This window comes from Benincasa hispida, unplaced genomic scaffold (assembly GCF_009727055.1).
Source record: "Benincasa hispida cultivar B227 unplaced genomic scaffold, ASM972705v1 Contig318, whole genome shotgun sequence".
NCBI classification, from domain to species: domain Eukaryota; kingdom Viridiplantae; phylum Streptophyta; class Magnoliopsida; order Cucurbitales; family Cucurbitaceae; genus Benincasa; species Benincasa hispida.
Window position 1 is genome coordinate 316,126 of NW_024064796.1, and position 13,088 is coordinate 329,213.

At 35.7% G+C, this 13,088-nt stretch overlaps 2 long non-coding RNA genes across 3 annotated transcripts; both read left to right on the top strand.

Moving 5' to 3' along the window:
- The first annotated feature begins 3,212 nt into the window (after positions 1-3,212).
- LOC120069342 lies at positions 3,213-6,317 on the top strand. 2 transcript variants are annotated; one of them, XR_005479512.1, is made up of 3 exons: positions 3,213-4,670; positions 4,902-5,012; positions 5,584-6,317. It is a non-coding gene; the product is annotated as an uncharacterized LOC120069342 (long non-coding RNA). The 2 variants fall into 2 exon arrangements; XR_005479511.1 differs by lacking the exon at positions 5,584-6,317 and having other exon boundaries at positions 4,902-5,183.
- A 19-nt stretch (positions 6,318-6,336) lies between these two features.
- On the top strand, positions 6,337-8,347 carry LOC120069344. Its single transcript, XR_005479513.1, has 4 exons — positions 6,337-6,959; positions 7,179-7,227; positions 7,617-7,798; positions 7,986-8,347. It is a non-coding gene; the product is annotated as an uncharacterized LOC120069344 (long non-coding RNA).
- Positions 8,348-13,088: the final 4,741 nt, after the last annotated feature.

A 13,088-nucleotide genomic window follows, 5' to 3' on the forward strand; every position in this document is an offset into this window, starting at 1 on the left:
GATCAAGAGTTGATCGCATCAAATTGACCATTGAGTACGCGATCGTAGAGTATCGGGTCGTGTAGATGATGAGATGCTCACGTATCGTTTAACGCACGCGTGCATTGGACAATCGTTTAGTTAAGCAAGCTTCATCACTTAGTAATTGACTAAATGATCGCTTAGTAATGCACGATAAATCATTTACCTATCGTCGTGCTAAGCGATCGCCTAGACGATCCGGCTTCACAGCCTCGTCGTCGTCTACGCGATCGTTTAATTATGCTTCCATCGTCTAATACACACTGAATGATTGTCTACCTACTGCACTTACTAACGATGGAGTCCTTTGGCGGTTCAAGACCCGATTCGCCTGTGAACTGGTTTGCTCGATGGAAAATGTAATAGATAGGGTTTTTTCATTCCGATATTTTGTAAAGGTTCATCCCAATCCATTAATCCTTTATTTATTACATGCGATGTATGCTTTTTATATGTCATATGGTATGCACATATAGGAAATCCCACCTTAGGTTATGCAATGTTCATGCATCATCTCTTTATTGTAATTGTTATAATTTAGAGAAGCATGATTTAATTATGTAAGAGCATGCTCATGCATCATATAATATAAGAGTTATATTTATGCATGCATAAAAAGCATTGACATGCATCATCTTTATATTATAATTGTTATAGTATAAAGGTGAATGATAGCATGTTTGCTTGATTGTTACGCGTGATATAAAAGTATATATAGTAATGACTAGAAATTGCATGAAATATGACACATAGGTTACTTTATAAATGTTATAAATACCTCGTTGTGTGCAATGGTTTTAGTTGTTTCTTTTTAAAAGTTAAAGAGGGATTATAACTCGTTTTTTGTTATTAAGTACATTGGTCCAAATGGGTTTTAGTTACTTGTGGGAGATATAGTTTGTAACTTTTGAATTGTTCATGAGGTTGTTGATGTTGTAATATTGAAAGTATTAATGTAGAATTGTAATTTTGGAATTATTCATATAATTGTTAGTTTAGTAACATTGTAGACATATATTTGTGAATATATATATTCTTTGTTTATATGATTGACAAGATTAGAAATGTGTGTTGTATATTTGGTTGATGAATATTGTTTGTCTTATATATATCAATGTGATTATTGAACCTCAAAACATGAAGTTTGTCTCGTGAAATTACTTCACGAGACAAAAGACAATCCAAAAATCTAAAAAGCTAAATGACCAAAAGGACATTTTCAAAGTTCTTCATTTCATGGACATAAGAACATTTAAAAAAATCGAACTTGAACATAATTATGAGTTTACCCTATTTCCTCACTCATATAACAATGTTATCAACAACAAATTAACACCAACATACAAAAATAAACCAATTAACTAAACTAATCTCAACAATACAAATAAAATATCAAAACTTCAACTTCAACTTGAATTAAGAACATTAGAACTAAAATAAATAAAACAATCAAAACATAAAACTAATTTCAAGTATATACTTCCTCATTCAACAGGAACAAATAAATCACTCCAAATTCACAATAAAAACACTTAATCTCGTCCAAATATGCGAAACAAACAACTAAACTAAAACACTAATTAACACCAACATACAAAATGAAAACGCATTCCATCATATCAACCTCTATCATTCTAACATCTTTTATCACAACCAAACAGAGGATTCAAATAATAATTATTCGGTATGGATTTTCATCAAAACGGGAGGAAGACGTTGAAGATGCAAGTAGAAATAACAACAGAAACAAAAACGAATATCAAGAAACACAAAACCCATCAATCCATACAATAAATTAACACCAACCGAAACAGAAAATCAACAAAATTTTCAGAAATAACAAAAACTCATAATCCAATTGACTTGAAAAGGAGCACAAAAAATTACAAAATCAGTATGCATCCATCCCAATCCAATTATTCTACTTTGGTTATTAATTGGGTCTCAATCAAACAGAACAAAAACCAAATCCCACTGTCAAAAAGAGGAAATTCATGGTAGTACAATCTTTTTAAGGGAAAAAAAAAAACAAAATCCATTCAATCTCACCTAAAGAAAATCAAGAAAAATCCTCTCACTTTCAAGAACCACAGGAAGAAGACACAAGAAGAGTGGAGATAAGATCTTATGGAAGAAGCCACAAGATAAAAAGGAATTAAAAACCCACAAAGCCAGAAGCATATGGAGACTGACCCACTAGAGAAATATAACGGGCGAGCAACGCGAAAGCTGGGTAGGGCGTGGCACACGCTTGTTGGCTAAGAAGAAATGGGTTTGGGAGAAAAGAAATGTAGAGGAAAAGTGAGGGGGATTTGAGGACCATGGTTAGGGAAAAAGAGGGAAAGTAGAAGGAGGAGGGGGTGCTGGGGGTTTCGGGGTTGGGACAGAAGGGAAGGCGAGTGGGATTCCAGGAAGAAGAGGAATTCAGGGAGGTGGGGAGGGAAAGGAAGGGAATAGCAGAATGGGGGAGGGACGAGGATTCGGGGAGAGAAAGCAGAAGGCGGATTACGGGGTTCGGGGAGGGGAAAATGAAGGGAGAAGAAGTTTTTAAAAATATTTCAGCTTAATTTCTTCCGGCGGTATGTCAAAATCCGTCGGGAGAATCTTCCTTTCTCGACGATTTTATTAAGAGTTGGGAAAGTCTCTATCCCAATGTCACCTTTATTTCTCGACTCTTAAAAAAGAGTTGGAAAATGAGGTTTCTTTCAATGGTTTTAAACATATTGTCCACTAAAAACTTTTTCCTCCCAATTTTTCTTTGACGTCTGACCAAATGGCATAGGAAAAGTCATCTTCTCCCGATGATATTAAAAATAGGTTGGAAAAGATATTCTTTCTCAATGCCTAAAAAGGCTTCACGAGAAAATTCGTCGAAAAAGATAAATTTTCTTGTAGTGCACTATTATGAATCATAATTTCTAATTTTAATTCGGAGGAGAGGAAGCTACAACACTAATATTGTAAACCCGAGACTTTTCTTGGATTATTTGCTCTTGTCACACATTGTAGGATGTTGGATTTAAGCTATTGTTGTTCCATTGTTGAAGAAAATGGCAAAAAGCTTTTAGTTGAAGTTGTCTTTAATAATTTTGGAATTTATAAATAAAGAAAAGAAAAGAAAGGGAATAAAGAAAAATAAAAGAAAAGGAAAGAAAAGGAAAGGAAAGGAAAAGAAAAAAGCAAAAAAAAAAAAGAAAATGAAAGAAATTGGAAACCCATTTGGTGCTTAGGGTTTAAAGTGAGAACCCACTCATTTCAGCCCATTTCTTCATCATTTCTCATTATATTTTCAGAGCATTTCGAGAGAGGGAGTGAAAGAAGAGGAAGAAGAAGTTGCTGCAGGTTGGAGGTTGAAGAAGGGAGGAAAAGCTCATGCAAGTGCAACCATGGAAGAATTTGGGTTCAACCTACCTATCTCTGGATTTTAAGTCGGTTTGAGCTACACAAGAAGAACTAAGAGATGAGATCTGACTTTCTTTAAAGTTAATCTATTTTCTAACAAATTTTATGAAGGAATCTTGAGCTAATTTTGATGTTAAGTTAATGATTTTTGAAAAGGAAAACAGCGCACAGAATTTTCGTGTAAATCAGAAGGATCTCTCATTTTCTCTGGTTTTTCGAACATTCTGGGGTGTACAGGTTGGATTAGAAGCTTAATTTGGTATGGTTGGAAAGCTTATTCAATTTTCTATAATTTTCATGAAGAATTCGTAGTAAAAAATTACTAGAAATAGGTTTAATTTCAGAAGAAAAGTAGAGGGTAGCAGAGAAGCACGAATCTATATTCATTGTGTTTGAGGGATTTCTGGACAAATTCATTGAGAATCTCGTTTTTATTCCTTAAGGTAATTTGTAGAGGGTTCAAAAATTAAGAGTTTGATATATATTACATTAATTTTGGTCAAGTATTGAGGATGTTATGAGTGTTAGAAATTAGAGTATTGAATCTGGAAAATCTAGAAAGAAAATGTGAAATGTGATTTTATTTCTAGAATTTAGAATTCATGAGCATGGAAAGACAAGACGATTCATAGTTCTGATGCTCGGTTTTGGTTGTTTGACAGGCCAAGAGGAAATAGGTCGAGTCTACAGATCAGGGAACTAGCCAAGACTATGAGTGACAAAACAAATTTAAAAAATGATTTCTAAACTGTAATTTATGCTTAAATGGATTACATGCTTGAATATGAACTTATGAATGATACATGATTTCTATGAATAGTTTCAAGCATAAGTTTTAAGCTTAGATTTTCTAATGAGGTTTATATATGAGCACGTGATTATTGACTTCCTGAAACGTAGTTGAAATGATACCATTTACGGTAAAGTATGTATTAGCGAGTACTGTTTAAAGATTTTCAATTTTTCATGAGTAAACCGAGTAAGCTTGAGTTTTACGAAAGATAAAGATAAACAGACATGTTTTAATGTTTCATGTGGTTTTCTGACCCTTTTATTGACTACATGATTGAGATAATGAACCCGAGGCTATATGGTACCTGTGTGCACACAGGTTATATTCCATTGTTGATGTTGAGTGTACTCCGTGACAATGATGCTGTCGGGAGTGCTGAGTAGGCCCCACTACATTGTAGAGCTAGTAAACGTTGGTTGTACTGGGCGAGCCCTACATAACGTTGATTTTTCATGTTAGTTAAAATGTTTTATATACTTGATATGCCTTGCTAGATTTTAATGACGTACTTGCGGAACATTTGAGAAAGCTTTTAGCATTACACGTTTATGTTTAACGCTTTGATTAACAGATTTATATGTTTAAAGGTTTATCACATCTTCTGATTTGCGGATTTACAGTTTTAAATTTAGTCACTCACTGAGCTTCATAGCTCACTCTTTCAAAATGTTTTCCCACTTTTTAGGTAGAGATCGAGCTCCCGATGCCTGATAACTGCCAAAGTCTATTTTCTCCTAAAAGCTTCCAGATCAAGCTTCATACATGGGTGGAGTTGTACATTGTGTCTGTTTATATTGTAAATGTCTTTGTAATAACTGGATAGTTTATGGTTGTGTAAGCACTAGATGTCGTGGTTGTGTAAAGCCCAATTTGGATATGTTTTTGGTTGTGATATCTCTATCAGGTTATTTTCCAAACCGAGTTATGTCAGGACTGCACTTCATGTGTGTCTAAAGGTTTTCAGGGATTCCACTGTGTTGTGTTACATGTAAAGTATTTTATATCTAAGATTAGTATGTTTATCAGGTTCAACTATTCAGCAGGGTCAATAAGTATCGTTAGAGGAGGACGATGTCTGTTGGCTTCACGCCATCTCCCTGACTAAGCTAGCAGGTAGTCTGGGAGAGGGTGTGACAACTTGGTATCAGAGCAGTTAGCTCCATGGGAAATGAGACAGAGCAGTTAGTGCTTAGAAGAATCTAGGAAGTAAATAGTTAGACGTTGAGTTAGTTCAGATAGAACTAGCATAGTATGGTCCAAGTATGGATAAGAGTGAGTTCAGTCAGGACTAGAATGTAGGTAGAAGTTTAATATCATGCATCTGAGTTAAGTATCTATAGCATGTCTAATGTGTTGATATGTTATAGGAGTCATGCCACCACGTACCAGCAAACGATGCAGGCAGAATCAGGATGGGACGCAGGATCCTACCCAAGGTCAATTTGAAAGGGGAACCAGTACCCCGAGAGTTCAGACTGGAGCAGGAAACGAGCAGTTTTTTAGATCTACATAGGAGGTAGGTAGGCCAGAGAGAGCAAGGCCTAATGATCCGGAAAAGATGTATGGAATAGAACTGCTGAAGAAATTAGAAGCCACAGTGTTTGAGGGTTCCACATATCCAGCTGATGCTGAGGTTTGGTTAAATATGCTTGAGAAATGCTTCGATGTGATGAGCTATCCTGAGGAACAAAAAGTCAGATTGGCCACATTCCTACTACAGAAGGTGGCAGAGGGATGGTGGAAATCCATATTGGCCAGGCGCAGTGATGCACGTACGTTAGACTGGCAGACTTTCAGAGGTATATTCGAAGACAAGTATTATCCCAGCACATGTTGTGAGGCAAAGAGAGATGAGTTCCTGGGGCTGAAGCAAGGGTCACTTTCAGTGGCTGAGTACGAGAGAAAGTATACCGAGCTTTCACGGTATGCTGATGTGATTGTGGCATCTGAGAGTGACAGGCGTCAAAGGTTTGAAAGAGGGTTGCGTTTTGAGGTACGTACCCCGTTACAGCTATTGCTAAGTGGACGGATTTTTCTCAGTTAGTAGAGACTGCCCTACGTGTGGAGCAGAGTATAACAGAGGAGAAGTCAGTAGTGGAGCCTAGTCGTGGGGNAGTTAGTAGAGACTGCCCTACGTGTGGAGCAGAGTATAACAGAGGAGAAGTCAGTAGTGGAGCCTAGTCGTGGGGCTTCAACAGCTAGTGGTTTTCGAGGTCGTGAGCAGCGAAGGTTCACACCTGGAGTGAATGTTTCAAGCCGTCAAGACTTTAAGCGTTGATCTAGTGGCCAGTCATCGAGGCAGATGAGTTCAAGTAGTGCCTATCAGAAGCAGGGCAAGAGAGCACCCAGTCAGTCTGCTAGTTCAGCAGCAAGACTGTAGATGGGTCAGGAGTCCGTTGCTAGTGAAACTAGGAGAACCCCATGTGCAAGTTGTGGCAGGAATCATCGGGGTCAGTGTCTTATTGGTGCCAGTGTGTGTTGCCAGTGTGGACAGCCAGGGCATTTCAAGAGAGACTGTCCACAGCTGAGAGCAGCAGTTTAGAGGGACAAGGGCATTGAGTCTCACACAGTTGAGCAACTGAGAGTCTTAACGGCTGCAGGAGAGGGCACCAGCGGTGCAAAGCAGAAGGGAGTTGTGGGGACACCTAGGCAGCAGGGAAAAGTCTACGCTATGAATCTATATTTGCTGTGTTCGAGCGATTTCTGGACAAATCCGTTGGGAATCTCGTTTTTATTCCTTCAAGTAAGTTGTAGAGGGTTCCAAAATGAAGAGTTTGATATATAGTACATTAATTTTGGTCAAGTATTGAGGAAGTTATGAGTATTGGAAATTAAGGTATTGAATCTGAAAAATCTGGAAAAAAAATGTGAAGTGTGATTTTATTTCTAGAATTTAGAATTCATGAGCATGGAAAGACAAGACGATTTATATTTCTGATGCTCAGTTTCTGTTGTTTGACAGGCCAAAAGAAAATAAACCGAGTCTACAGATCAGGGAACTAGCCAAGATTGTGAGTGACAAAACAAATTTCAAAAATGATTTCTAAACTGTAATTTATGCTTAAATGGTTTACATGTTTGAATATGAACTTATGAATGATACATAATTTCTATGAATGGTTTCAAACATAAGTTTTGAGCTTAGATTTTCTAATGAGGTTTATATACGAGTATGTGATTATTGACTTCCTGAAAAGTAGTTGAAACGATACCATTTAAGGTAAAGTATGTATTAGCGAGTACTATTTACATATTTTAAGTTTTTCATGAGCAAGCCGAGTAAGCTTGAGTTTTACGAAAGATAAAGATAAGCATGCATGTTTTAATGTTTTCATGTTGTTTTATGAAACTTTTATTGACTACATGACTGAGATATTGAGCCCGAGGCTATATGGTACAGTGTGCACACAGGTTATATTCTGCTATTGATGTTGAGTGTACTCCGTGACAACGATGCTTTCGAGAGTGTTGGGTGGGCCCCACTACGACAAAGACGATGGGAGTGCTTGGCAGACCCCACTACATTGTAGAGCTAGTAAATGTTGGTTGTACTGGGTGTGCCCTACACAACGTTGTTGTCATGTTAGTTAAATTTTTTTTATACTTGATATGCCTTGCTAGATTTTAATGACGTACTTGTGGAACATTTGAGAAAGTTTTTAGCGTTACATATTTATGTTTAACGCTTTGATTGAACAGATTTGTTTATCACATTATGTCTTTCAATCAATCACATTTATGTCTTTCAAAATATTTTCCCACTTTTCAGGTAGAGATCGAGCTCCCGGTGCCTGATAACTTCCAAAGTCTGTTTTCTCCTAAAAGCTTCAAGATCAAGCTTCATATGTGGGTGGAGTTGTACATTGTGTCTGTTTATATTGTAAATGTCTTTGTAAGAACTGGATAGTTTATGGTTGTGTAAGCACTAGATGTCGTGGTGGTGTAAACCCCTAATTGGATATGTTTTTGGTTGTGATATCTCTATCAGGTTATTTTCCAAACCGAGTTATGTCAGGACTACACTTCATGTGTGTCTAAAGGTTTTCAGTGATTCCGTTGTGTTGTTTTACATGTAAAGTATTTTATATCTAAGATTAGTATGTTTATCAGGTTCAACTATTCAGTAGGGTCAATAGGTATCGTTAGAGGAGGACGATGTCTGTTAGCTCACGCCATCTCCCTGACTAAGCTAGCAGATAGTCTGGGAGAGAGTGTGACAAATATACTACCAAATTAGTTTGAGAGCGACATATATACTTATATATATATATATACACACACAAATAGTAGTCTATCGTTGTCTATCACATATAGATTATGATATTTTGCTATTATTTGTAAATATTTTGGTTCATCTTTTTATATTTGAAAACAATCAACATACATACATACATACATATATCTGGGTTTCTCTATATGAATACTTATTTTAAATGACAAAATTGTTAAAAGAATTTATAAGTAATAGTAAAATATAACACTCAATAGACTGTAATAGATTACTATCTATGTCTATCATGACACAGATAGACACATAGATCTATCATTGTGTATCGCATATAGATAATGAAATTTTGCTATATATATAAATATTTTTGTTCATTTTCCTATATTTAAAAATAATCCTTTTTATAAAGTTTTTTATTATAAAACATGTTAATATTTGAGTTCACGCACTTTTCATAATATGGAACTATCATAAGAAATGTAGAAATGAAATATTATTAATTCCATAATATTTTTTTGCCCAACATAACAAAATAATTACACAAATATAAATAAAACAAGCCCAAAATTATTTTGAAACATGTCAAAGGCTTACAATTATATTTACAATAATGGTTATAAAGATTTTACAATGCTTTCCGCTTTTCAAAGCCTCCTTTGATTGAGTAGAGAAAATCATATTTTAAAAAAATTATTGTTATTCAAATTGTTAACTAAAATAATTTATCGGGATTCTATAATTAATTATTCATTAGAGGGATCAATGATATTTAAAAAATCAGATGTAACTACAAGGGTAAAACGATAATTTGACCAAGCTATATTTACGAGCAATTTTTTAAGAGTCAACGCATTATTTGATTGATTATATCCAATTGACACATAAAATATATTTATAGTGTGAAGAGTGGAGCTGTCAATTTTTAGTAGAGTGATCGACAATTAATAAATGTTGATTAATTTAATTAAAGAGTTTAATTAATTAATCAATTATTATTGAAACTTTAATCTATAGGTCCATAATGTCCCATTATTAGCTCCTAATGAGAATCAAATTAATTTTGGTTTGATTCAAATTAATGAAAGATAATTAATTGTATAAGATACAATTAAATAATGTATGTTGATACATTATAGTTTATGTAGATGCATTATAAAATATAATGTATGCAGATACATTATATAGTTTTATGAGAAAAATAACTATTTGAATATGATTCAAATATTATTTATATGATTATGATTCATATAAAAACTATGTATTAAAATTAATATGAATATGATTCATATTAAATTTATATAGTTTTATGAGAGAAATTAATATTTGAGTATGATTCAAATTTTAATTATATAAATATGATTAATATAAAAATTATAGGTTAAAATTAATGTGAATATGATTCATATTAAAACTATATAGTTTGATGAGAGAAATTGTTATCTGAATGTGATTCAAATATTAATTTATATGAATATCATTTATAAAAAAAAAAAAACCCATAGATTATATTGTATGTGATATAATATAAACTATAAATTATATGTTATATGTGATATAACATATAGTTTAATAAATTTATATATTAAGTTAGTTAATATATATTATTATTATTCAAATTCAAATTATTTGAATTTATAATTTTAAATAAAAAGGGGAGGAACTCCCTCAACCCTACCTCAACCTCTCTGATACGTGAAAACGGAAGAGAGATAGGATGATCTTCATCTTCATCCCGCCCTATCTCTCTCTATATTGAGCGCAAGCCCACAAACTCTACACGATTCTCGTTCCTAAGAAGAACACACGAAAATCTCCATGATTCTCGTCCCTGAGAATAACAACGAAGAGCTCATGGTAGTGTCTGATTCCTTGTTGTTGTGTTCGTGGTGTTAGGTTCATGAGATCGGGAGAAGAAGATGTGTTGTGATGAGGAAGCGAGAAGACAGTACTTCAAGGATATATGATATCCCTTTCCCTTCTTTCTTTTCTTCTCTATATTTCACAATAGTTTATGCATGCTTAGTCGATATGTTTATCGAGGACTATGCATATTGCCTACAACCAAGTGTTTCAGCCAAGACTATGCATATTGAGATTGATGCCCTTTCCATTCGTGATTAGGTTCTGGCCAATCTCCTTCACATTCGACACATTACCTTTCATGAATAGATTACTGATTGTCTGACCAAACCATTACCCCAACGACATTACCAGTCCTGTGACAAACTCGATTTATGATCCTATCCAACGTCTCGTTTGCGGGGATGTTAAGTCATAACTTTTCTGTACTGTTCTGTTTTTCTTGTCATTGAGATAAGGTTACTATTTTTTTTATTATTTCTCTGATATAGTTGGTGAGATTTTCCCACCAAATCTTCTATAAATCTCTAATTTTTTTTTAATAAAGTGTTCTTGTATCTTTGTAAAACACATTGAGAAATACAACATTTACTAAGTTCTTGTCTTGTATTTCTCTCTCTTCTTCTTCCTTCTAGAAAACAAACTGATAGAACAAGTTTAGTCCTAAACATAATAAGTATTCAAGATACATCTTAAAAACCCCTCAGGATGCCAAAGTCTTGCCCAAAATAGTGACTCCAGTGAGAAGGGCAATTGTACGTAGCCGACGACGAATAAACAGTGGAAATGGTGGCTAGATTTAGTGGCTAAAGCTGGAAACGTGATTGAAAACAATTGAGAGAGAGATAGATTGATGAGAGAGAGCCTTACGGAAAACGTACTCCATGGGCAGTAACTATTGTCAATGGTGGTACGAACGAATGCCGTAACAAAGAGCCCAACGATAGATGCTGACCAGCAAGTCGGCGGAAGTCATGCCTAAGGGCTGATAGGGGAGAAAACACTAACTGAAAGAAATAGAGTTTATAGAGAGTTTCCTCTATGTAATTTTTCAGTAACTCCCTCTCTCACTCCCTCATGTTAGAGAAAACCATGTCAGCAGCTCAGTCAGCAGTACACATACACAAAAGGCATCTCCAATTTAACATACACAAAAAGCATCTCCAATTTAGCATACACATGCCATGTCACCTCCCTTCTAGAAGAGAAATTGGTTAGAAGAAATATTTACTCTAAACCAATAAAAAATATATATATGTATTTAAATCATTCCATTTATTTCTTTATTCTTTCTCACCATAGGCTATTTAAAGCTATTGTATTGGTATTATCAATTGTACAACAATATAGAGTAAATACAAAAGGAAAATCAATTTTGGCATCTTTCTCTCTCCCTTCTGTTTTCTAACCTAGTATTAGAGCCAATAATGGCCAACGCCCTCTCCACTGATTCATCTTCCTCATCCACCACCATCTTCAGTAACCCACCATTAAATCAGCTGCTAAACCAAATCACCACAATCAAACTCGACCGGATTAATTACTTACTATGGAAAACTCTTGCACTACCCATTTTGAGAAGCTACAAGTTTGAAGGCCATCTCGCAGGTAAAAACCCTATCCTTCGAAGTTCATCTCTCAACAACTGATGAATCAGGTCTTCTTCAAGGTGGAGACATTGGCAAAAGCGTCGATGAGGCCTCGCCTCGTCGAGCTCCACTTGCTCCAGAACAGTCAACCCTTTGTTCGAACAATGGGTCACGACAGATCTTTTGCTCCTTGGATGGTTGTACAACTCGATGACCCCTGAAGTGGCCTTGAAACTGCTAGGCTTCAACAATGCAAAGGACCTATGGGAAGCTACCCAATATCTTTTCGGCATGCATTCGAGAGCAGAGAAGGACTTACTCTGCCACATTTTCCAAACGACAAAGAAAGGTAACTACAAAATGGAGGATTATTTATGTATCATGAAAAGTAATGCCGACAACTTAGGATAGGTCGGCAGCCCTGTATCTAGACAATCTTTGGTTTCTCAGGTCCTTCTCGGTTTGGAAGAAGTCTACAATCCGATGATTGCTGTCATACAAGGCAAACCAGATATCTCTTGGCTAGATATGCAATCTGAGCTCCTTGTCTTTGAAAAATGTTTGGAATATCAAAACGCTCAGAGGAATCTGGGCAACATTGTACCCACTGTGAACGTAGCTCAAAGTCGAAATTCCAGTGACGCTAGACAGACGAACAACTACCACTAGACAAACTCTCGATCTCCATTTAATCAGCAGCGAGGAGGAGGCAATGGTAACTCCAACTCCATTTGAGGACAAGGTCTGGACGCAGCAACAAACTTACATGTCAAGTCTGTGGTAAATATGGTCATTCAGATCTTGTATGCTTTAATCGATTTAACCAAGAGTTCGTTGGAAACTTTGAGCAGAACAGAGGAGGACAGAGAACAAACTCTGGAAACAATACCGGACCCAATCCCATTGCCTTTGTAGCAGCTTAAAACTCTAACCCCTTAGCACACACTGAAGTCATCTGGCTTAATCAACTAATGTCTAAACTCAGGATGTTTTCCTCTGTAAAACCCATCATCTGGTGTGATAACATAAGTGCCGCTACGATTGCAACCAATCCCGTGTTCATGCCAAAACTAAACACATTGAGATTGATGTTCACTTTGTAAGAGACCATGTTCTTCGAGGAGCCTTGGAAGCTCGGTACATCCCTTCGGCCAGTCAACTTACCGATTGCCTCATAAAATCGCTCACACATTCT